At 33.5% G+C, this 24,673-nt stretch overlaps 1 protein-coding gene across 4 annotated transcripts in view; it reads right to left on the bottom strand.

Annotated features, from left to right (window-relative positions):
• Nucleotides 1-24,673, bottom strand: part of ko (Stork-head domain-containing protein knockout) — a 260,788-nt gene that overhangs the window by 46,086 nt on the left and 190,029 nt on the right. For all 4 annotated transcript variants that reach the window (XM_074133530.1, XM_074133549.1, XM_074133540.1 and 1 more), the window contains one exon: nucleotides 20,669-20,727. The gene's annotated coding sequence lies outside the window, so the exon portion shown is untranslated. The remainder of the gene's footprint in view (nucleotides 1-20,668; nucleotides 20,728-24,673) is intronic.

Raw genomic sequence — 24,673 nt, 5'->3', positions numbered from 1 at the left:
GTAAAGTTTGCTTCAAGTCAGAGTCGGCTTAAGTAAGGGTTGCGTACTATCATAATTACTCTTCAAGCATACTTTTGATTTTATTTTTTTTAAAAAAAAAGAAGAAAAAATTTAGAAAGTGATAACAGAGGACATTTGGAATAATTGAAGATAGAGAGTTGTAAGGAGTGAATAGAACATGAAAGACTAAGAGGCGATGACGTAGTGTAGAAGTGAATGCGGCGGTCTGCGAGTCCACCGTGACCCCGGCATGCGGAGGCTTCAGACCGGTTGTTGAGATCACTGCGCACTATTAATAGCAGGTAGGCCACCCTTCTCGCCAGATATTCACCTCAACGGTGTAACTATCTCATCGCCGCCCTTTCTATATCTTCAAGGGCACCTGCATTTCTTTTAAACTATTACCTAGACACCTTTCTATTTCGGTCTATTCTGCCCAGAAATTAAATTAGAAAAAAAAACAAACGTGCATACATAAACTTATATCAAGAAAATACTTTAATTACATTATGGTTAGATATTTTGATCAAGAATTTCAAAATTTACTATGATCTCAACCGACATTAAAAAAAATAAGGTAAGAGGGGTTACACAAAAGGTGTGGGAAATTTTGCGCAACTCCTCTGTGAATAATGTGCAGGTTGTTGCAAACAGTTTGATCAGGTGTTCAGATTTAATTAATGTCTCACTTGAAATAGTTTTTTGTAATCTTCGAACTAATGAGATTATAATTTCAAACTTCATTTGATCAAATTTTTTTCAGCTTTTATTAAATAAATTATTAGGAGTATTTTTTTTTTATGCAATTCTGCTAAAATATAATTACAATCTATCGATAGATAGATAAAATGAAATATGATGTTAACTTCATTATTAAATATGTACAATTCATTACACGAAGAAAGTACCAATGTTTTTCGATTTTAACCTTCATTGCAGTTTAAGGAACGCTTAGGATGGGAGAAGGATAAAATATGCAGAGTAAAAGGATTGTAAAACCTGCCACTGGAGTAGAAAGTTAGAGGAGGAAATGTTCAATTCTTTTGGGTCTACAAGGATGGTACATGGATTAATCTAGAGTGAAAAGGAGTTTCAGTAGACGTTTCTTGATAAATAATAATAATCTGTAAATCTTCTTCAAATGATTATTTTTCCTTAAGTACCTAAATTAAAGTCGGGAGCGGCTGAAACTGCTTCTCTTTCATGAATAAAAATGTTCTCTATTGTGCATACAGCTAAGACCCTACAACAACCAAAGTAATTTGGATGAGGAGATGACACAACATTTATAAAAGAACATTGTTGAAGCCATCCTAGTGGCGCGAAAAAGTCAAAATTTGCTTTAGTTGAGAAGCATTTCCAATTTAACAGATTGCAACCAAAACTTCAATGCAGGAAGAACGATAACATCAAAGCGAAATGAATATCAATTTGAGGCTCTCAATGGGTTTTCTTTTTGAGATCTTGAGTGTCCACTTTTTTTTAAATTGTATTTTGGACGATCACTCAATTTCAAAAATTAACAGAGAAAGTAAATTTTGGTTCTTTTTAGTAAATTCTAATATTTCAGAAACATAATGTTGCAACAATGGTTAATAACAGATAATATAAAAGACAGTAACAGACATTGGACGGAAGATAATGATTTGTTATTAGAAATGAGAGGTAGTTCGTTGACCTGTGAGATGAATGTTTGGACAATACCTTCGAAGACTATGGTAGCTATTCTATAATTTCGTTCACTGAATGCTCATCTAAGTGATTAACAGCAGCTATAATTTTGTATCTTCTATCTCGTCCCAATCGCTTTAGTATTCATCAAAGAGAAATTTCAAACATCTACTTTACTTTCTCTCACCTCCTAGGAAAGGCAATCATTTCAAAGGACCGGAACTGGATTTTATCGAAAATACAATTTTTTGAGGTCCTACGAAATTGAATGTAGCTGTTACTACCTATACATATATACCATACTTAATTTAACCTTCCAGCGGGCGCGCCCAAAAAGTTACAAAAACGGGCGCGCGTATCTTAAAGATGAACTTTGGTATTTTTAATTTTTTCTATTAAATAAAGAAATGAAATTAATTAAATAACATCTGTAATTATTAATAATTGAAATAACAAATAAAAAAGGCTCAGGAAACGACAGTACTTTTTATTTTGTACAAGCCAATAAGTGTAATAATTACAATCAGCATGTTCAGCCACTAGACTGTCTGAAAGCTTTCGCAGATATTTCCTCCTCCTATCTGAGATATACAATGTCTTTTTCTGTCAGTAGAAAACAATATTCTTATAAACAATGTTGAAAATAGTTCAATTTGATGGACATGTAGAAGAAAAAATATAAATAATTGGTAAATCTGGAAACTTACTCGATTGATCGCGAGTATATGTCAGGCACGAATCGTTAATTGCAAATAAATGTACATCCCCAAACAAGATAAGATTTTTACTGAAGGAAACTAGTCATGAGGGTGTAGCATTGCTTAAAGGACAGCATCCTCCGCAGTTCCGTCACTAAACTGCAATTATTTTAGTCTTAGTCTGTAACTGTGAGATACTCGCGCCCGCTGGATGTTAATTTAATTTAATTTTTTAGAATAGTTTGTCTATTTTTGTAACTACTAACAGCAGACGAATATTATACAATGTTGCAATACTTTTTTATTTTCTTTTAAAATGTATTTATTGAAATATTTACCACTGCACTAATTTGCATCTAGTATTTACTAATATCACATTTGTGAATACCGCAAAAATATTAGTACAAGAATGGAGCTTACGAGATATTTACTATTAGAAAGAGAAATATGTAGGCGATAGATAATGGATGAGATGAAGGTATTTACAAATAGAGTTCAGGGAGAGAGAAATTAGAATAATAGCGATTAGAGTTTAGCTGTATGAGAAAGGAGAGCGATATTTTACATATTTACAAGTAATTATGGATCACTTTTATTCCATCAGTAGATTTCCTGGCCACCGGCGTCTCAGTCTTCTATTAGGATTTCCAGGAGAAGAAGAGAGTACTTGGATTAATGGGTTGAGAGAGATTTTTTTTATTTTGGAAAATAAAGTATACAAAGAAAATGGTCTAGTTGGAAAAGTAAAATGGGGCATTGGTGGTTCTGAGGAGAATTTTGGTTCTTAGACAGTACCTCACACTTCTATTCCGAACTCATAAAGGTTTAAGTTTAGTATTATACGAGATAATAGATAAGAACGAACTATATGATCTACCTAGAGTATGATGGGTCCGTTTGTCGAATAATGTCAGAGCAGTTTGTATCACCGGTTTAATTCCTGTCTCTTGAGTTTAGTACGGAGATTCAAAGTGAGTCATTTGCGAATTTTATCAACCAAAGAAAAGAAGTCCAGGTGGGCAAGTGGTTCTACGAACAGAAATATTTATTTATTATTCTACTTTGTACTGGGACAAAGTAATGAAGATAAATTATTATTTAAGGAAATGGCGCTCGTAGTCTTTTCAGTGCATTGCCAGCCTCCGATCAGTGTACTCTAGTTAGAGAAGCATTTCAATTACTAGAGGAAGGGGAAATCTTAGGGCAGATAGCAAGGACTCGCATCCGGAATATCCGCTTCAGGTTCTACTGCAGAAAGCCAAGAGTAAAAGAAGCACTCTTATACTACATTTCTAGTGGCAACACATTCGAGTTCTGGCTTCATCATCTAATTGAGAACTAAGGCCATTTACCAAATTTTGCTTCGGGAGGCTTAAATAGTTTTTATTTAAATTGCAAAATACATTACAGTAATGTTAATAATAAGTTCAACAGTTCTGATTTTTCGACTGTCGATAAATGAGCAAGGTTATTTGGATTTACGACTCTTCAATCAGTTCGTTAAGGGCAAAAAGAAGAACAAAACCGGATCTGACTTGTTCGTAGATCACTGGACTGGTATGAGCTATGATAAACAATAGCTACTAATGGGATATCACATAGACCTGACATTCTTCAATCTAGGAGTTGATCCAAGGTAACAGATCATTACAATATTCCAAATGAAATCATAACAAGTATGAAAGCTTGTCAAAATTATTATTTACCTCTCAACAACCATGGAGTGTTTTTGAAAACAAAACATTTTGAATTGATCCTTCTATTTCTAATAATTATTTAATGATCTCGCTAATATTTTGCTTGTAATTTAAATATTATTGTCATGAATATGATGAAACAAAATGTCAACAAAATAACATGTTATTTGTATAATAGTTCTATTGGAAGTCTAACATTGAAACGAGGGACACAATCTAATTAAACAGATGGTAATTGCAGTTAATTAATTTTATTTTAATGCAAAACGTAAGCTCAAGGTCAGGGTTGCTTTTTTATGCTGTTTATGCAGGCAATTTTTTTTTTTTGAACAGATGTTCGTGAACTATTCACATTCTAATAATAATAAAAATAATAAAACACCACCAATGCCTAAATAATCAATTAATTAGGATAAATTAGCCTATAATGTTAAACTTCTGATACCACTGGCCTGCTAATCAGGAAACAATGACCTTACTGTTGTAATTAATGTAATATATTTTGCATTTCTTGAAAACGGCTCCAGAACGATTCGCTTTTTGAACGATTCAAGTTTTTTTATATTAACTTTTCCACCTCTTATAAGACTTAAGGATAGATTTCTTACGTTAAGATAGATAAGTTTTTAATTCTGTTAGAAATATCCGACGAAATCTATTGCTTTTTATTTATCAAAACTAGATTCTCCCAGATTATTTTTTTGGACAAGGTACATGTTTAGGCCATTGCCCGCGCTTCTGTTTTCGGTGTCAATAAAAATCACTTCTTCTTTTTTGATTAGCAATTGGTAAAGAAATGTTAAAAATTTAAATGCCGCTTTAATAAATCAATTAGGGAGGGGATTAGCTTTGCGGTTAGCGTACTGGACTCCCATGCGGAGGTCCCAGGTTCGAATTCAGCTGCTAGCCCTTAGATTTTCTCTTCCTAAGAGCTTCTTTCAGCTCACTGTCCGGTGATGGACAGTGTTGAATGTAACGAGAGAACACTGTCCAGAGGCCTGCAGTTTACTGAAAGAAGCTCCGGGCGCCAATAACCTTAGATGTTGACGCGCCTTAAATCATTTAAAATAAATAAATAAATAAATTTTTTGAATAATCATCTAAAATAACAACCTTCTTTATGCCATCTTTACAATTTTGGAACTTAAACGCCCTTATTAATATTTAATAGTTTATGTAAATATATTACACTGAAATATGATTTTAGTCTTTAAAGTATAGAGGAAAAACCAAAAAACATTCCTTTCTCCCGAAACCCATAAATAGGATATTTCTGGGATAATGTTTCAAATAAATTGAACCACATAAGCACAATAAATATGCACAGTTTAGAGAAAAATTGCGAGAAAGTTCTCAAAAACTTGAAAAATGAATTAGTAATGAGACTGATTTTATCGAAAAGATTATGATCCGGATCCAACGATGATACGAGTACTTGAAGCTTGATGATAATTGAATCAAATTTTGAACTTTGTTTTTTTGAGTTATACTGGCCACAAAATGCACAGATAGTTACATCAATTGAAAACATCTAGAGAACTCATGGTACCACATAACGGAATATTTTCATTTCACACAATCACAACTCTCCTTCTTTCTCAGTGGGTAAAAGGAGCGAAGATTATTTTCAAGGATTTCATTTTAATTTAACCAATTGTTATAAACGTTATGAAGGATACATTCATAAATCTTAGCCTTTCAACAAGTCTATAGTTGGAAGCCACATTTACAGCCTGTGGCACGAGTTTTAACCGAATCTTTTATCACCTTAAATCATGACTGAGCATTCTACTAAACAATTCACACATTTTCCTTCCTGAAAATGGTGCGGTACCACAAAATGTATTTAATTTAGTTCCAAAGATAAATTATTTTAAACTTTACGTAGAAGTTAATTTCAATTATATAATGCAAATAAGTAGCTATTTAAAACAATAACTTTTAAGGTTAATTTAAACCAAGTTTCAACTTTATAAACACTCTTCCTCGTTCTAAAAGGTCACATTAAGAGAATGCGCATCTTATTCGCATAATTTACTACATGGTTTAGTTTAGTCACCATGGAATTGGCTAACTCACGCTTCAATCTTATGTAAAGACATTATATACACCCTGCCTTAAGGGCAAAAGGTTGACTTGTCTTCTCATTTTTTCAACTTCCCAACGTTGAAATATTGTAAAGTGAAGACATAATTTATCACTATTATTCTCATGTCTGTAAAACTAATATTTTTTTCACTGAACATGAGACTTTTAAAACCTAGAAATAAGTAGAATATCTATAGTCTGTGATAACCTCTAGAAAAAAAGTCTAACCTTAGCATATTACATATTACACGAATGCAAATTACTGCCTAGATGCACAGTGTTTATAAAATGTGAGAAATATTTATATTTTAAAGCCGACAAAGTTTGGTCGTGATTCAACTCTGTTGGTAGATTTGCAAAAAAGAATAAGCTTGTAAATCCACGTCATTAATAAACTTTTTAACACAGGTGAGCAATCGATCAACACAATTTTGACAATTATTCAAATTTAAAGCCAAAAAACTTTATTCTATTCTTATCTTGAACTAGTGTTTTCTGTTATTTAAACATAGTTTTTTTTTCAAAATAATTACTTCTACTTGCATCTGAATCTTCAACTTATTTTCAAACCTCCACTAATAAATACATCTTCAAGGCATCACAATCCAAGTCTTGCGATCTACTCATGCAGCAAGAAGATCAGAAAAATCTGTTTTTAGAAGGATTGTAAAATGATTTTCAAATATAATTTCAACTACTGGTGAACACATTTATTAGACACTGAAAACATCGAAGTACGGGAACAAAAAATTTAAGTAAAAGAAAATTCTAAATTAAAAAAATAAAATAACATCAGTTGAACGAAAGTCTTACTTTACAAAAATAATAAATTCTGTGGTTTTTAGATTTTTTCGACAAAAAAGTTATACGTAAATAAACGCAATAAAAGAAAGTCAGGTTAGAGTTCCATGCCAGACATTTAATGTTTTTTTATTAAAATTTTTAAGTTACCTTTATGACTTTAGATTTGAGAGATAGTGTATGTATGCATTATAAATATATTTAAATATATATATACACTAAGAAAAAGACGAAGAGTAGTGAAACTCTCTAAAAAGTCCTACTTGGCAAAAATCGAAGTAGTGTCTGTCAGTCACAGTAAGAAATATAGAAAACTTGGTTCAAAAATAAAGGTAGAATGCACTTTCTACACCAACCAATCATAGAAGTGTCATCAATATGTTTTATTTTAATAGTCATCACCACGTCCGCTTCATCTCTCGAACACTTCTCTTTAACTCACAGTAGTTCTAAAGTTTTACCAGCGCCGAAAATGGCGCTAATATTGTCGGGGATAAGAAAGGAGGTAGAAATAAGACACGATACCTTGATGTAGTTATGTCGTGTCCACTTTCCTGATGTACACGCAACATACTCATTGTTAGTTGTTTACAATAACCTATGTGTCTAGGGAAAGTACTACGCCATTTTTTGATCACCATTAAAGCCGAAACTGCCGGAGATGTAACTGTAAATTATAAATATACTGTATCGGTTTACATACTATTAAACCGATTAAGGATTATTTTTGAGCCAATTATTGTCTGATATTATCAAAAGACGTTCATATAGTTAAAGAAAAATAATGTTCAATTGAAACTCGAATAATTGCTCTAATAAAGGAAAGCCGTACAATATAAATTTAGGTGGCAAAGCTAGATATTCTGTAAACAGCTTTTGACGGTATAGTTTTGACTAAATTTTAGCTGTTTCACCTGATGTTTTGAATCATTGCTGTTCAAGAACTACATAATTTTCTTTCTTATAGCCATGTATTGATTTTCTTCTACAGTACTTTCCAAACTGTCTGTATCAACGCTTCTCTTCTTGTGTATAATAAATTGTCGCCCCTTTATTGAAATCTTTATTTCAAGGTTTAGCTTTATAAATACTCTTATATGCATGAAGGAGGACCAGAAGAACTTACTGATCGTTTGAATGCAGGAATCTTTAGTGTTGAAAAAGTGAACTCCTTTTCCTACTTAGGCACCATCGTTACAACAGATAAGGATTTATTCTTAGAGATAAAGAAGAGAGTGGCCCAGGCAAACAAATGTTCTTTCAGGATCGGCCGACACATAAAGAGCAAACTTGTTTATTGGAATACTAAAGTAACCCTCTACAAGACGCTCATTCGGCCTGTTCTCACATACGGATCAGAAGCCTGAGTAATAACGAAAGCCGATGAAAAACTGTTATTAAGCTCTGAAAGAAAGCTTCTTCGACGAATGTATGGACCTGTTAGAGAGGGGGAAACCTGAAGGAGCTGATACACATATTCCAGGCCTCCGGACATCGTTAAGGTGGACATCGTAGGTTGCGTTGGGCTGGCCATGTAATTAGAATGGCGGAAAGGTAATGGAGGAAAATGTGCAGCGCACAAGTAGAGGTGGACGCCCTATGATACGGTGGGTTGATGGTGTTAGCAAGGACTCCAAGAACATGCTGAACACCCGCAATTGGAAAGCTGCCGCATAAAATAAAGAGGACTGGCGAAAGCTGATCGAGGAGGCCAAGGCCCATTGATCGGCTGTAGAGCCGAACAGGAAGAAGTGGTTGTAAGTTCGGTCTAGTGCGAGGTAAATCCTCGCTAGTGCCAGGCAAGTCTTTTAATCCTTTTCCAACACCTTGTAACTTTGAAGGTCGCGTTTATAATTGCTCAGAAAGGTATCTACCTATGTGGACCAAATAGATGTAACAGAGCTTCTTCACTCTTCAACCATATTGAGGAAACCATTGCCCCAAGAAAGTGGTTGCCTATTCATCTTATTCTCTCCCACGCTAACTAACTCTGCCTCTCCCCAAAATAATTGATTATCTCTGCTCAAATCTTGAGATTACCAATACCATCCTCCAGCTACTAACACATTGACTACCAAAACTGTTACTATTTACAGCAACCCATGCTACTGGAACTTTAAATTTTTAATTTCTCAACAGAAACGGAAATTTCAACTCCTGTTGAGTAGCAATTATGGGTTAATGACCTCTCTATTGAACATGACACATAAAGGGATCTCGCTAAATTAGGAAGTCTCTTTTTCATACCCTACAACAATGTTGATCCGGTAAATTTGGGATCCGTGGGTGAAAGTGAAAAAAAACTAAGGTAAAAATTATGAAATAGAACGCTTGTGGTCGTAAAGTGGCGATTTAATCACCAACCCTCACGTAAATCATTGTCAGCTCCCGATCTTTATGAAGCTAGTTGTTCAAGGATTTAGTTGGTACATTAGCTGCATAAACAGGGGATAGTAAGTTGTAAACTAATAAAAAAGGTATTATAAATCTACGATTAAACAAGTATCTTTTAAATCTCAAGGTTACGGTAAAGTAATAATTAATAAAAAGTCTAAGAATTAAAAAAAACAGTGCCATAATACTTTCATCTCGGTTAATGAAAATGAATACTGTGGGCGGTGATGATGGAACATAAATGTGTCCATATCTGCTAGAAAGTCTAGTGTTTGAACACTCAGGTGAATGGAGTCCACGATTGTGGTTAGATTTATTTTTCTTTCTCTGACTTCCACCTGCTTACACTCGCATAGCGCCTTCTTAATGCAGTCTGTGCGGCAACAATAATCGGTTTATTAAAGAGCCGAAAGTGAAGTCAGATGACGCGCCTCGATTCGCTTTAGAGAACTGTTTATGATATACCATGTTTAGCTACTAAATTATATGGTTGGACATTAAACTCACAATAACTTTTGGCTATAATTCTCCTTTTATGTAAACACTTTTATTTTCTTGAATTTCCAATCTTTGTTAGTCATTAACTGTCTTACGTACCAAAAAAAAAAATCTAAATTACAATTTTAACATGTCATTTTCTAGATTGATTGTAGCAATCACTTTGAACTGCAAGTTGTTAGCACAGTATCTGTAGCATCTGTACTATTATTCAACATTTCCGATATAATCATATATCTTAAGAAAATCATAGATACCAGAGGACAGCAAGAATTTCTCAACGATTAATTAATGGTCAAGCTTTCAAAAAGGCGTACAATGCTTCCTCGTAAGTTTCTCACTTTCATTTCTCAATTTTTACTTTTTCTTAAGGAAAACATGGCGGGTGAGCCATATTTATTAAATTTGTAAATGAATATTTATATAAAGGTAGAAATGACCGTTCAACATGGGACTGATAGGCAATAGGCAATCCATTTTCTGGAATTGAAGGTAAGTTTGAAGCAATTGCATTAGTTTACGAGACAATCAATTTCCATGGCGTTATAAAAGGAAAAAAAAGAATATTTTTCTAAAAGATATAAATATGAACTAGCAAGCAAATAACTGATATCATTTGTATCGAATTCGTAGCTGCCCTGCAACATCCTCGCAGTTAGGTCACTTAATTATAACTTGTAAATGTAGATTCAACAATTCTACGGTAATTTCGTGCTGGAAGAGAGAGTACAACTTCCAAATACTCCATTATATTTCTCTTCATCTCTAATGGGATGATTTGTACAATGTTCATTATATGTATTCTATATGTCTTTATTATACATACTGGTTTATATGCAAGTTATTAGTTATCTAATAGTTTGTTAAACTTTGATGTGACATTTGATATAAATAGGTATTTCGACTGTTCAGAAAGTGTCCACTAATGATATATTTATATATAATACAACTATTTAAGGAAAGTGTCGCTGATGATATAAGGTGAGTGCTGCAGTGAAGGAAATGACCCAGTAGATAAGTAGTCATTCCAGAGCCACAGTTTACATTCTCTTAGGTTACTTAAGCGACAAGCTCTTAAACTATTACTAGAAATCTTGTCAACAACATCTTGTACCGATTATTTGCAACAAATATACATGAAAGTGAAGGTATTAGTGTAATTGATAAGTTTTAAAAAAATGTTATTACACACAGTTATGAAACTTTCATAATGAGTTTAACATTAATTCGTAAGTCGGAAGCAGTTAGGGTACTTGATATCATAGAGGGAATCTTTTTCTATCATACACCTATTTCGAATAATTCAATTATTGTGAATGATTAAAAAAAAAAAATAATTATTGACTTTTTACAAGGGTTATTTACCCACTTTATTTCAAATAAATAAATTAGTTGTCTGCTTTGAAACATTCAGATGATTGTCTCTTACTTGATTTTCTCCATATTTGGAGCTTTACTTTCATACTTAATTTCTATAATTATTAAACATGAGGTTGTCATTATTAAATGGCATTAAAGAATAATATATTCTTCAGAGAGAAGTATTCATGTCTAAGATCCATTTCACTTTTATATAAAATTTTTAGATCAACATGTGGAAGAAGTTTAAAGTTTAAAATGTGTCCATTTTCGGGGGGGGAAAAAAAAATCCACAAACTGTTGGAGACAAGTACGTAAAGTTCTTTGCCTCTAAAATGCGGTTTTGGCGTTACATGTGTGATGTGCAGGATTTATGTGTTGGTACAGTTACTTATGAATTTACATAAACTTTTAAGATGGATTCAATGGATTTCTAAAATTCCAAGTTAAAAGAAAATTCCTTTACTACGCTGAATGGATTTTGTTTTTAATTTTCTAAGACTGGCCCTGACTTTGTCAACTTAAAGTAGTTTCTGGCGAATACTTACAGTATTTGAACCTAAAGTAGAATAACAGATGATAATTTAGAAATGGATTTAGAAGAAAACAAATAAACAATTTAAATATTCTTATTTTATGCGTTATTCGTGTTAAAAGCCTAACGCTTATGGGCCACTGATGATTTAGCCAACCAAGAACTTTTGTTTTAAGTAAAGTTTAAACAATTTTGTTTTAAGCTTTTGTTTAAACAATTCAATTGGATGAAAAATAAATGCCAGTTTCAGTCATGAAAAACTTTATTATGCCGAGCTTTCGACGTGGGGACTACGTCATCTTCAGGACCAATTTACAAAGTTTACAATGTTTTACATCATTGGTTAGTGTGTCTTCTGTCTTGTCAGTTCATGGACTGATGTAAAATGAAGATGACCTAGGTCGAAAGCTCGGCATAATAAAGTTTATAATGACTGAAACTGGCAATAATTTTTCATCCTATTGAAACTATGATTCAGTCACCAAAAATAATGAACAGAACCAATTCTAGCTTACAGAACTAAATATTTCTTTTCAAAGTGGAACAAGACACTTCTGTAAAAAGCCATACTTAAAGTGAAGGCAAAAGAAAAGAAAAAAGAATGTTAAAGGAATTTGAATAAAAGGAATGAAAATAAAAATAAGTATGAAGGAAAATGTCTTTCTCATCAAAAGACATAAAACTAGAATTATGGAGTGAAGGCAAAGCTGGTATCTTCTAAATTCGCATCGCTATTTTGCCAGGCATACTTCTAGATCTATAAATATTAAATTATTTTTGTATAAAGATTCGTAGCAGTGTATTTCTTGCGGATAGTTTGGGCTAGGCATTCCTGTAAGGTCATTTCAAGAAAATATACAGCTTAACGTTTTAAAATTCTGAATTTGTTGAAAAAGTGTAAGAAACTAGCGAACCATACTAACAGAAATTTGTTGCGATGTGTACATATAGATTTTTGCATTAAACAGTGAGACCGGAAGTTCATTTACGCTTCTATCGAAGACTTTATGTGCACACCAACCTCTACGTCATACAGTTTCAGCTGCATTAACTACAAGGTTCTCACGTAATTAAGTTGCCCAGAAGCTAAATGAGTTCGTTCGTTACCAGTTGCTAATGCTGGATAAAACTACAATAACTTTTAGATGATTTGAAATTGTGGTCAAAAAGAAAGTTTGGTTTAAATAATGAAATTTTTAATGATTTTTTTTAAAAAAAGGATTTTATGAGTATGAAAGTTGCTTTTTATCGCTAACAAACAATGTACATACAAGGATGGTAATTCTTCTTTACTTTTTACCTTAGCTAGTTGGAAGGTACGAAAATGGCGTTTGCTAAATGGGTCATTGGGTTCGCCTCTCTAGAAATATGCACCTGTGAATAATAAAACGAAAAACTATAGTTTGTTGTAGATATTCTAATAGAACTTGAGAATAAGTTTTGGACTTTTGATAATTAATAACGTACCATTTTCAGTATTACAGAGATTTCACGAAAATAGCTCCGTCGATTTTCAGTAGCTAACTGAAATCACTTTTCCAGGGAAATTCGATTAAGGTCACTTATGAGATAAGGAGGTAGGGGTGGTAGGTTTTCCTCCGAAGAGCTATTAGTATAATAGCATTATTATACTCATTATCTGCATAATACTAGTCGCGATTAAATAAATAAGAATATATGTGAATACTACATTTCAATCAAATTGGTGGTTCGCTATTGCCAAACTAAATACATTGTCCAGTTTTTAGCAACTTTTGAAACCATCTTTTGGGTATAATTTCGAGTTGGAAGAAAGTTTAATTATATTAACCGCGCTAAGATGAATTCTGTGAGTACATAAACATAAAGAACATTGTATATTGTAGATTGTATTAAAAGGGCGGTCCACCAAAAAGGGGAAGGAACACAGGCAATCCAAAATGCCCATTGTTCCACGTCCACCCCACATCTCATGAGAGCTACCGGGGCTTCAAGACCAATAAGTCCGTCAAAGAGTTTCCGGATTGCACTGCAATAAACTAGAAAAGTAGTGACAGGACACTAGGGAGCATGGCGACTCAATCGCCCAGTGCACTGAATAAACCTAGAGAGTTCGTAAATATTACCAGATGCCACAATCTTCGGTAGAGAAACCTTTAACCTCCCGAAGACGAGGAATCTAGTTTTAGGAATAAACGGGACACACCTCTACAAAGTGCCGCATAGTCTCATTGGACTCAACACATGCAGCGCAGATTGGCGATTTAAATAGATGGTACGCTAAATTCGCATGTTCACTCAACACCTGCACCAACTGGCGGATCCGGGACATGCTAATAAAGCCAATCATAGCCGTTTTCGACAGTCCTAGAATTTCCTTAGCCTGACGGCAGTCAATATAACAACATAAAATCACTTGGGATAGCTTTTTTAAAAACGTAATCACAAAATCAATATTTCAATTAAAGGTAAAAACAATAGTTTAGTCATAAAATAATAATCCTTTAATAAGGAACTATTTAGTCTCAGCTATAAAATAATGTTTCGGCCATACATTTTTGAATTTACTTTTGATGAAAAAGGCTGCCAGTTAGCCATTATATCGGATCGAAAGTAGTGATTGGTACCTGTCTACACATTGCAACAAAAAAGTATGATTAATTTTGATTTTCTAAATTATAAAAATGAAATGCTACGATAAATAGTAGTTTATTTATACTTTTAATAAGTAAATGTGTTTAAAATAGACATTTAAGCGAAGGACATCGAGTATATCTTAAAGAAAGAAACATAAAACACTTAGATTTATGGTAAAGCTTAATCAACAATATGTCTCTCTATTTGTAAGTATACCAAGCCTTCTTCTGTAATAGTTGGCCAACATCAGATTATGTGTGGGAAAACAGATAAGGTGTTTAAAGATAATTGGCTAAATAAAGGAAATAAAGAAACAAACAAGAAATTTGTAGAGAAAGAAAAAAAGATTAAGAGGGTTAAATGATTATATTTATTGTTATTTACATTTACATTTTCTGAATCTAACTTGAACTACCAATTCGTGTATCTTTTCAACTTTTGGGAGGTAACATTCGCAAAAATAAATAATTAGGAGACAAAAAATATCGAAAACAAAGAAAATAGTGTCTTTGAATTTTCACTAAAAAAAAGGGAATGTAATACAATCGTGTATTCAAATTTTTCGAGCTCCCCTGAGTTCTAAAAAGTTAATTAATATTGTGTACACCAATGGTAGGTACCTAATAGTAGACTTAGTGAAGAATATTTCTTACCCAGAAAACGGTTTTATTTCTTTAACCCTTAATGCTCATTGCAAGTCCAGTTCTGCAGCATGAATTTGTAACATTTTACTAGCCAAATTCGTTGAAGGGCAATTTTGATATGTGAGCACGGTACTAGCTCTTGTTCACTGATAAGACGGATTAAATGTGTAACCAAAATTCTGAGTTGGAAGAGAATTCGTTAACCGAAATTTCCATTTCACAGATTGGAGTCCTCACTTCTGTAATTTTCCCAAAACCGGCTCTAATGTTTTTCTTAAAACGTCTTTATATAGGTTACATTCACTTTGATCTATAAATGTTCATTTCAACCATCTAATAGGATGCAGTTTTTGACGATCAACCCTTATACAACTGTCCTACCGGACAGTTTTAATACTTTTTAGGTCAGTTCTGGAACATAGATGAGCGGTAAGTGTCAAATCAGTGCAATGTAAGTCTCATCATCTGTATGGAATTCTTAATCTATTGGAATCATAAAGTTAAACAGAATTCTAAATTTGATGCAAATCGTAAGTTCTCCTCAACGAAAATCTAAAAGATCTCCTCAACGAAAATTTACAGTTTAACAAGTTATCTCGGAAATAATACCACTGCAATAAACTGTTACTGTTTTTAAAATGTTAAAGGAAATGAAAGAGTATAGTACCTTCAGAATTGTAACAAGAATAAGACGTGTTCAATCCAGTTCTTTTTATCTAATGAGTGATTAAAAAAAAAGAAAAAAGAAGTATCTTTTAATAATTATCAGTTGGTAATACTAGCCGGTCTGTGAAAGTAGCTAGCGATAGTGGTACCGGCACCGGAAGGGAGTTATCGGCCTAATAAATAATATTTACAGTTATATTCCTTTTATTCTCCATTGTCCAGTCATGTCAGATTACATTCATAAAAGTTGATGGCTACTATTTCATTGAATTCAAGGCCTTGAAGGTTCACGTAAATTGACTTATTGCATTACACCAAAACCAGCAATTACTAATTTGATTATAATTTATGAAAATAATAATCCTACAAGGACTTCAATGACAAACGTGTGGTTATAATTTCATAATTGCAACAATCTTGGTGAGTAGCATGAGATATGCCCGTGCAATATACAGCATGAAGCATTACAGCTAGATACAAGATTTACAATATTCTGGGGGAGCTGCAACGTTAAGATGTCTTCAAAACGCCACTTCAGCGGATTAATTCTAGAACTGCTAGAACTCTTAAACTTCAAGCGAAGTTTTTAGAATAGGTTTCTAAAGCAATTTGAATTACTCTAGAAAAAAGGCTTTGCTTAACTTTTATTTCAAACATTTTTGATACAAATTGATTTTATTGGGCACTTAGAATTAGTTTTAACTTTAAATAAATTGTAGTTTTATATTTTATAAGGAACTGATAGAAGGCGCTATATTCAGATTTGTAAAAGTAAGGTAATCCTTAAGTTCTAAAATTAATGCTAATGTAAAAAATTAATTTTTGAATTTAAAAAAATTGATATGAGTGGTTCTTTTTTAATATTTTTAACATTGAAAAATTTATTTGTATGCGCAACGTTATTAAAATACGTCCGGCTACTGAAGCACACCGTGAGTAGAATTAATTTAGATGCTCCCTTTAAAGAGATCTTTTTCGCTATGATTACACTATACTTTTGTAATAAATATTCTGCACAAATTCTGAATAAGTTAAGGAAGATTAAAGCAATAAAAAGATTTTTTTTTCCTTTGTCTGGTGATGTTAGGCGGCCAATTTAAAAGAACTTAATTATTTAACTAAACTGTACAAGGCTTTAGTTTATCAGCAAATCAAAGTTAGGTCCAGAATTTTAATGTTAATGGCGTATATAAAAATGGAAATTTCGCACAAAGATTGAATTGGTTATTCTGCGGGTATTTTACCAGCTGATCTTCGAGGGCACCGCAAAGTTGCTCCCAACTGTCGTGATTAATATTTTAAGTGTAATATCATTGATATTAATTAAGATTATTTAAGATGAAGCATTAGATCAATGGTTGCCAACCTTTTTCTTCACATTTCTTCTCTTTTCGAGCCCCTACGACTAGCAAGTAGGCCCTTCATCTAAACGCAGTTGTTTCAATATTTTTTGCTAAGTTTCCTTTCCTTCTAGCATTTATTTTGCAAATATTTACAGATTATATCTCCCAGAATGAAATACCCATTCCTTACATCATCAAAGACACGGCCACCACATATTTAAATATCCATTCAAATCATTAAAAATATCATGTACAAGGATTAAAATAATATATAGAACTCCCTGTTTTGTCTTCAAAGACGACAATAAAAGAACAGCCTAATGTTCACGTTCGTGAAATCAAGCTTTCAAGGGGGATATATCTCGTGTTCTACCTGGTCTATCTGCCTTCAAACCTACCTACCATAGATAAGGCGTGCTTCGGCAGCAGAATACTTGCATGATTGACGGAGGAAGCATTGTGCTTAGCGTCAATAAACGGCAGCACCTCTAGGATCTAATTGGGAGATTTCCAGCGAATGGCCAGAAGGGGCTCATCAGTTGAAGTGGGAAAAAAACGTTTTTACGTCTATGACACTGAAAAAAGTGTGCCCAAGAATTAGGGGTACTTATCGTAGGATAAATAGAACACCCCAACTTAGAAAAGTCTTAAAGGAATACTGAAGCAAGAATAAACAATCTTTCTGGAGAAGACCAAGATCAACCTCAGACCGCACAACTTTGGAAAGAAGAGTGAAGTGCCTCTAACTTTCCATAATTTTGTTTCCATAGCCAGCATCTCTGAAGAATGCGGTAGGGCTAAAGCGTGCAGAGAAGGCTTCAATATCATCCACAAATCTCTTGAAAGTGCAATGATTTTTTTTTTTTCAGTTAATTACAAGTCTACTTTGTTTAATCAAACGGTTACTTACAGAACAACAAATGATGATGGACATGAAGTTTATTACTGGACCTGTTTGTACGGTGGGTATTTACATGCGTCAAGTTATTATGATTTATACACAAATGGATGAAACGTTCTTAAAAGAAATCCAAACACGGAAGTCAGCCTTGCGTTCTAAGGCGTGGGAGAGCCAGCCAGCTGTAATCCACTTGACCAACAATCTCTTATAATATTTACATAGTCGCATACTTTATTTTACATATGCTGTACATTTTTAATATCCTTTGAATTATGCATTACCCACGGAGTTTATATTCAATTCAATAGTTTTCATTATATAACTCAAAACACCTAGCAACAAAATTCACTTACGCTGTCTTTAACAAAGCATATAAAATAATAATAAAGATTTATTTCGAGAGCGAAATGCATTCTAGGCGGTCGCAAAGGAGTTGTCCGACAAGGTAACCCTTAGCCCTGCAAAACACTCGAGCAATGACTGTTATAGATTGTTCTTTCGTTCTTGCATAATTAGTACATATCGGTTCCATAGCCCTGAAGATGACCTAGTCCCTAGGTCGAAAGCTCGGCATAATAAAGTTTTTCATGACTGAAACTGGCATTAATTTTTCATCCTATTGAAACTATGATTCTTCTTCTTCTTCTTAATCATACCTCGTTTACCTTTCAGTGTCGAGGTGCCTTCACTAAAACCTTCCAGCTATCCCTATTCTCAGTCAAATCTCTATTTCTTCTCCAATCCAAGTTCCTCTTTCTGAAATCCTCTCTCACTATCCCTTCCCCATGTTGTGCGTGGTCTGCCCCTGCCTCTTTGACCCCGCATCATAGCCTCATAACAGAGTCTTGCTATACGGCTTGTGTCCATCCTTATCATAAGCCCAAACCATCTTAGTCTGTGTTCTCTCAGCAGCTCTTCCACCGGTTTGACATCGAGATTAGACCTTATAGTAGAATTTCGTATTCTATCTCTCCTCGTCTTTCCCTCTAGTTTTCGGAGGAAACGCATTTAGGCTGCCTGTACCTGACTGCTGTGTTTGGAAGTTAGAGCCCAAACTTAATATTATTTTTAAAAACCGTTATTTTCGTGCCCTTCGTTACTTCCCTTTTCTTAATAAATCCTTTCTTAAGGTCATTGAACATTCTACCTGCCGAAGCCACTCTTCCGTTAATTTCTCCGTGGATTCGGCCTTGTTCATTGATATTTACTCCCAAATATTTAAAATCAGCGATTTGCTCCAACATAACATTCCTAATGTTAACATTTAGCGGTTAACATTTAGCGGTCCATCTCTGCGACGGCTAATCTCCATAGTTTTAGATTTATGGATGTTAATCTTCATGTGAATTTTCCCGAATTCTTCCTGCAATATATTCATATTGTATTGTAAGTTGATATCATTATTTGCAAACACGACAATATCGTCTGCAAACGCGAGGAGGCTCAAACACACAGGAGTCATTCTACAATATGCAACATTGCAGCTGCGCATTTTTTGCTGACACTGCCGCAGAGCGAAACTATGATTCAGTCACCAAAAATAATGAACAGTAATATCGGTACCAACTTATTAATAATTAAACTTTGCACTAAATATTTTTATTCTAAATTAAGTGGACAATAAATCTCTTAAGATATTATCTGGAACCAAACCACAAAAGGAAAAAACAAGATGAAGCCTAAAGTGAAGGCGATGAAAGCTAAAATAAATAGTTGGCCCAAAATAACTTCTACACCATTTGATCGCTAATTAACAAAGTGCGAGAAGTTTTTAATAATTTAATTGAGCCCTCGGAATAATAAAAATAACAAAGCATTGTCTGTGACGAAAGAACACTATACGAAGGCCGGCAGTGTACTGAAAATGATACCAGAAGTTAATGGCCTTTGATGTTTATGCGGCTTTCAAAAAAAAAATAGCAAACAATGCAAACTTAACATTTTCATTCAAACAAAACTACTTCTAATTAATAAATTAACAATCAAATCAAATTAACAAACAAAATATCACAAACCATTTCCTTTATAGTGAAGGTTTAACTGTAATTATTCTACTAATTGTTTTCAAACAGTGTAATTAAGTTAATGTGGGAGAATTAAACGGGAAAAAAGAGTTGCAAACAAAAATTTGATTTTATTAACGTAACAAATTCTCTCAGTGGGATAAATGTTATCAGATGAGTTAAAAAGGAATTTTGTACTTCTAATAACTTTCTAAAACATAGAACAAAATCGTTGTAATTGTTTTGTTGAATGGTAAGCTTAACATGTATACGAAACACATTTAAAAATATATTGTTTAATTCATTAAAAGAAACAATAAGCTGGTGAAAAGGCACTAGTTAGTGAACCTTTCCATCCCTGAAGAAGAATCTGATTAAGCCCACCAATTATGCCCGAAAACGAAGAGATAGGTCCCCAATTTTTTTAGCTATTGCTGACAGAAAACCTCTTCATCATTAACTAATCTAAGGCCAAAATATTAAATAGCTATTTTAGTTTTTATTTTAATTTTTTAGATGGATAGTGTTTATTATGTATGAGTCTTCATTTTTGTTAAAAAAGCTAATTGGTGCAATTTATACATAATACGTATGTTGTGGTCTAAAATTAAGCCAATAAACAGACAGTTTTTATGATTACTTAGCGATTCTCTTTGATAACAAATTTGTAGATATTAAAGTTTTTGCACTAACTTATTGTAGTATAGACACTTTAATTAATCATAGAAACAAGAAATAAAACTTCTAGACTCACCAACATTCAGCTGAAATCATGTCTGATGGTTTTCTGGGATATTCCATACGTCCTGAAGCCTGAAACATAAACCAAGAAAGTTATAGAATAAGGTGAATTTTGCCATGTAATTATACTAAAAATTTATTGACAACTGGTAAAAATCATATCAAGGACGCAAATTTTTTTTTTTCGAGAAACTGATACTTATCTTAAATTCTATTCTAGAAAAAATAACATACAATAAGCACCAAAAACTTAGCATCAAGGACGCAATAAAACATGTCAAAACTAAACGACATCCTTTACTGGCCTAATGCTGATTAAAATGAATACAAAAAATATTATAGTACGTCACAGGTCACAGATATTTCGCTTTGTTCACTGATCATGCAAAGTAAAATATAATTTCTGCCCCAAATTAATTTGCTTATTAATTTTGTAGCCAGTTTGAAGTTAATTTCTGACAAATTGGCAAAAATGTTTTTAAAAGCGTAATATTGTTTGTTGGAATAGAGTTGGCGAAACCCAGGGGCCAATTGCAGCGTAGATTTACTTCTTTTTTTGTCTTTCTTTCTTTTTCTCAAAAAGTTTTTTGTTTTAAAGAAGTTTTTTTAATTCAAAATGAGGTAAGACATCAGTGAAAGCCATGTTTGTGTTCATACATTATTCATTATTTATTAATTTTTTATAAAATCAAATATTGATAAAGAAAATAAATCCTTTTAAAAAAAACTTATGGTGAAGGATCGCATCGAACTCTGAAAAGATTTCGCCCAACACATGCACTTTTAATTCTGACAACAGTCTCCGTTGGACTTAGTAAACCTCACAAATAATTACGCCTTAATAGTCTAATACTGTAATTTTCCCCCAATATACCGCAGCAGTAAAAACATAAGTGATCTACCTTACCAATGTTAAAAAATAACAAAAAGAAAAAATGAAAGTATTTTGCTTAAACGGTGTAACAAAAAGAAAACCAAGTAATAAAACGTTTCAATGAAAATTACTTTAGAAGCTGCGCAGAGATAAAGCATCTCTTAAAATTCCCAAACATTTGCAAAAAAAAAACAAAAAAACATTCACACACTTCAAGAAAAAGGAAGAAAGAAGTAGAAAGTGAACGAACACAATCGGAAACACACCAAAAAAGGATATGTAAAACAGATATATCACATAGAATGTTCCTCTTCGGTGTCCAGTCACATACACTGCTTGCAGATTGCATCAAACTTTAAAAAAAAAGAACTTTCGAAAATACTTAAAAGGTAGAGTTAGCCCTCAGGCTGTAAGTATTGGTGTAGACGGTTAATACTACAGAAAGGCCCTGATTCACCGGTAAATAAATGTTCCGGGAATAATTATTGAAGGAGTGCGATGGGACGGGCATTGCCAGTCACCAGTTCTCCATTGGAAAGTCCATGTTTTAAAGATTTAACCTTTTTCTTCCTTCAATGGACCTCTCCTCAAGGACGAAATCTAAATGTCTACTTCCTTTCCTTTATCACTTTCTTGTCCTGGTTAAATAAATTGTATTGAATACATTGTTGATCTCCACATGTTTCGTTCAAGTAAGAAATCTGATGTGAACATCTGACACGATTTTCTCATGCTGCAATTATCAAGGTCCCAACTTACACGTTCCATTCAAACTTCGAATTATAATACTTATTTAATTATTGCGCAAAACTTGTGCTGAGAAAAACCTGCGAACGGAGCTCAGAAATAGGGAGATTTGCATCTTTTAGGATAGCCAAGCTGCACTAAAGGCCTTTACTTCCTTCAGAACTAGCTCGTCCCTGGTTTGGGAATGCAAAAAGGCCCTGCAACTGCTGGCTCGGCACAATCAAGGTCGGCTAGAATAAGCGCCCGGCTATGTGGGGATTAATGGGAATGAAATAGCTGATCAACTGGCCAGGAACGGAGCTAACACTCCTTTCATTGTCCTAGAACCAGTCCTGGTGATAACCAAGGGTGCTGCAATTCGTGCGGCTTTCAAAGACTGGATTTGGAGAGAGCATGAAAAGAACTGGGTGATGTTAAACATAGCAAGAGTATTATGCCCTTGTCGTGTAAACTAAGAACCGAAGAGACTCACTCTGATTACAGGCCTATTCACGGGGCATGGTAGGTTCAGGAAGCATCTGTACAAGGTGGGGTTTATTAGCTCGGAACTGTTGTGCAGATTGTGTATGGCAGAGGAGGAAACGGTCTGTCACCTGCTGTTCGATGGCGTTGCAATCGAGTGGTTGCGCTATGAAATCTTTAGCTCTTTGAGACCAAAGAAATAGTAGCGCAAAAAGAACTAGCTGGGAAAGTCTTCAACCTCTTTAGAAGAGGAGGTTTCGTCTACTAGATCTTAAGGAGAGGGCACAATAAGCCTCTAGTGGCTGCGTGCCGTGGGCATAGGTCCCTTCTTGCTTTTCTATTCTTAATTATTGCTACCATTATAATGCTTGTAAGACACCACTTTAGGCGGACACTACTATTTTTTCAGGCGACTATACATCAAACTGTTAAATTAATTGTTAATGGACGGAGGCGAATTGCAAACATACTTTACTATAAATTTTTCTTATTGAGGCCTTATTCAAGGCCTAGACCGGGAAGCGAACCTAGTATTGTGGTACTACCAATTGTGGTCTTTGAGATTCACCTCTAACCGCTCGGCTATCGTCGGGTCTTATACACCAACATAAGTTTTACTTTTTATTCAAAAATGATCTTCAAATTCAGAATTCCAGAAACACATTAAACCTTTCTTAATAATATACTAGTGATAGGATCGTAAGTTACACCAAAATGGCACTTTATAGAGAAGCGTAACCACCAATCAGAAGTGCTCTTCTTCGAGATCTTTTCTTTTAAGAAAAAGAAATTATTGCCATTTCGCAGCTCTATTTTTTCATTTATCAATTGTCAAGCTTTTGACCTAAGTATTAGGTCAGCTTCTTTGATGATCAATTAACAGAACCCATACTTTTACCTGGTACTTAGAAAACACAGTAAAAAGGAAGACAAGACAGACAATTTGTAATTATTTAAACAAATTATAATTGTCCTGTAAATTAAATATTTACTAATAATTTTCTATGTATATATTTGCCTACAAGATGGAGTGTGTAGTGAATGACTGATTCAGCTACGAAATATTATGTTCATCTAAAAAACAATTTACAAGGGTAAAGAAATTAATTTGCAACTCTGGACTCTTCTCTACAACCTTTCAGTTCTTCAATCATGTCCTAGACCCCGTCAATTAAAATACCGACCATTTGCAACCGTATAAGGCAATATTTCCTGTTTTACTTTAGAAGGAAGTGATCCAAGTCTAGAAACAAGGCCAGCCAACGGTATAGTTCAACTAAATGATTTAAGTCTGTAAAATTATGGATTTAAATTAAAAATTTACTGGATAAATACCAAATATGCACATAATATTGGTGCCCACACCTTCAGACGATCATTTGAGTGGGCGAGTCTGTGAGGTTAAACAAGTTCATTTCACGTTTAAGTTATAATTATTATAATCGAGACCACTTTTAAGTAGTTTTCTCTCCTCAGATTTTTAATTTATTTTTACTTTAGAGGTAATCTAGTTCAAAAAGTGCTTGGGAATTTTGTAAAAAAAAAAAAAAAAAAAAAAATTATGATTCTAAATTCATTTTATAAAGAACTTATGCAAAATCTTTTCATATTCCACTTTCTAAATCACTGTAATCAGCATTACCTTCGATTTTGTAATTCAGATTTTTGGCTTACTATCTTGTAAATATTCTGCAGTCATATTTTGGTTTTTCTAACGATGAATTCTTACAAATGTTTTTTATTATTATTAGGATCTAACGATAGTCAACTTAACAATTAGTAAAAGTTAGTAGTTTCAAGAAAACCTTATACCTTGTTTTTAGATTGGAGATTATTTAATTTTATTTCCACGTTGTGGGTAACGTCGTTCAACTTTATCTGAAGTTGCTTTAGGCCTGGAGAAGCATGCATAACAAAGCTCCAGAAGAGTCTTAA

Source organism: Rhodnius prolixus, unplaced genomic scaffold (assembly GCF_049639745.1).
Source record: "Rhodnius prolixus isolate KJV_2025 unplaced genomic scaffold, Rpr scaffold_1, whole genome shotgun sequence".
Taxonomy (NCBI): Eukaryota; Metazoa; Arthropoda; class Insecta; order Hemiptera; family Reduviidae; genus Rhodnius; species Rhodnius prolixus.
Note: the sequence above shows the minus strand (reverse complement) of the source record. Positions and strands in the feature narration are given on the sequence as shown.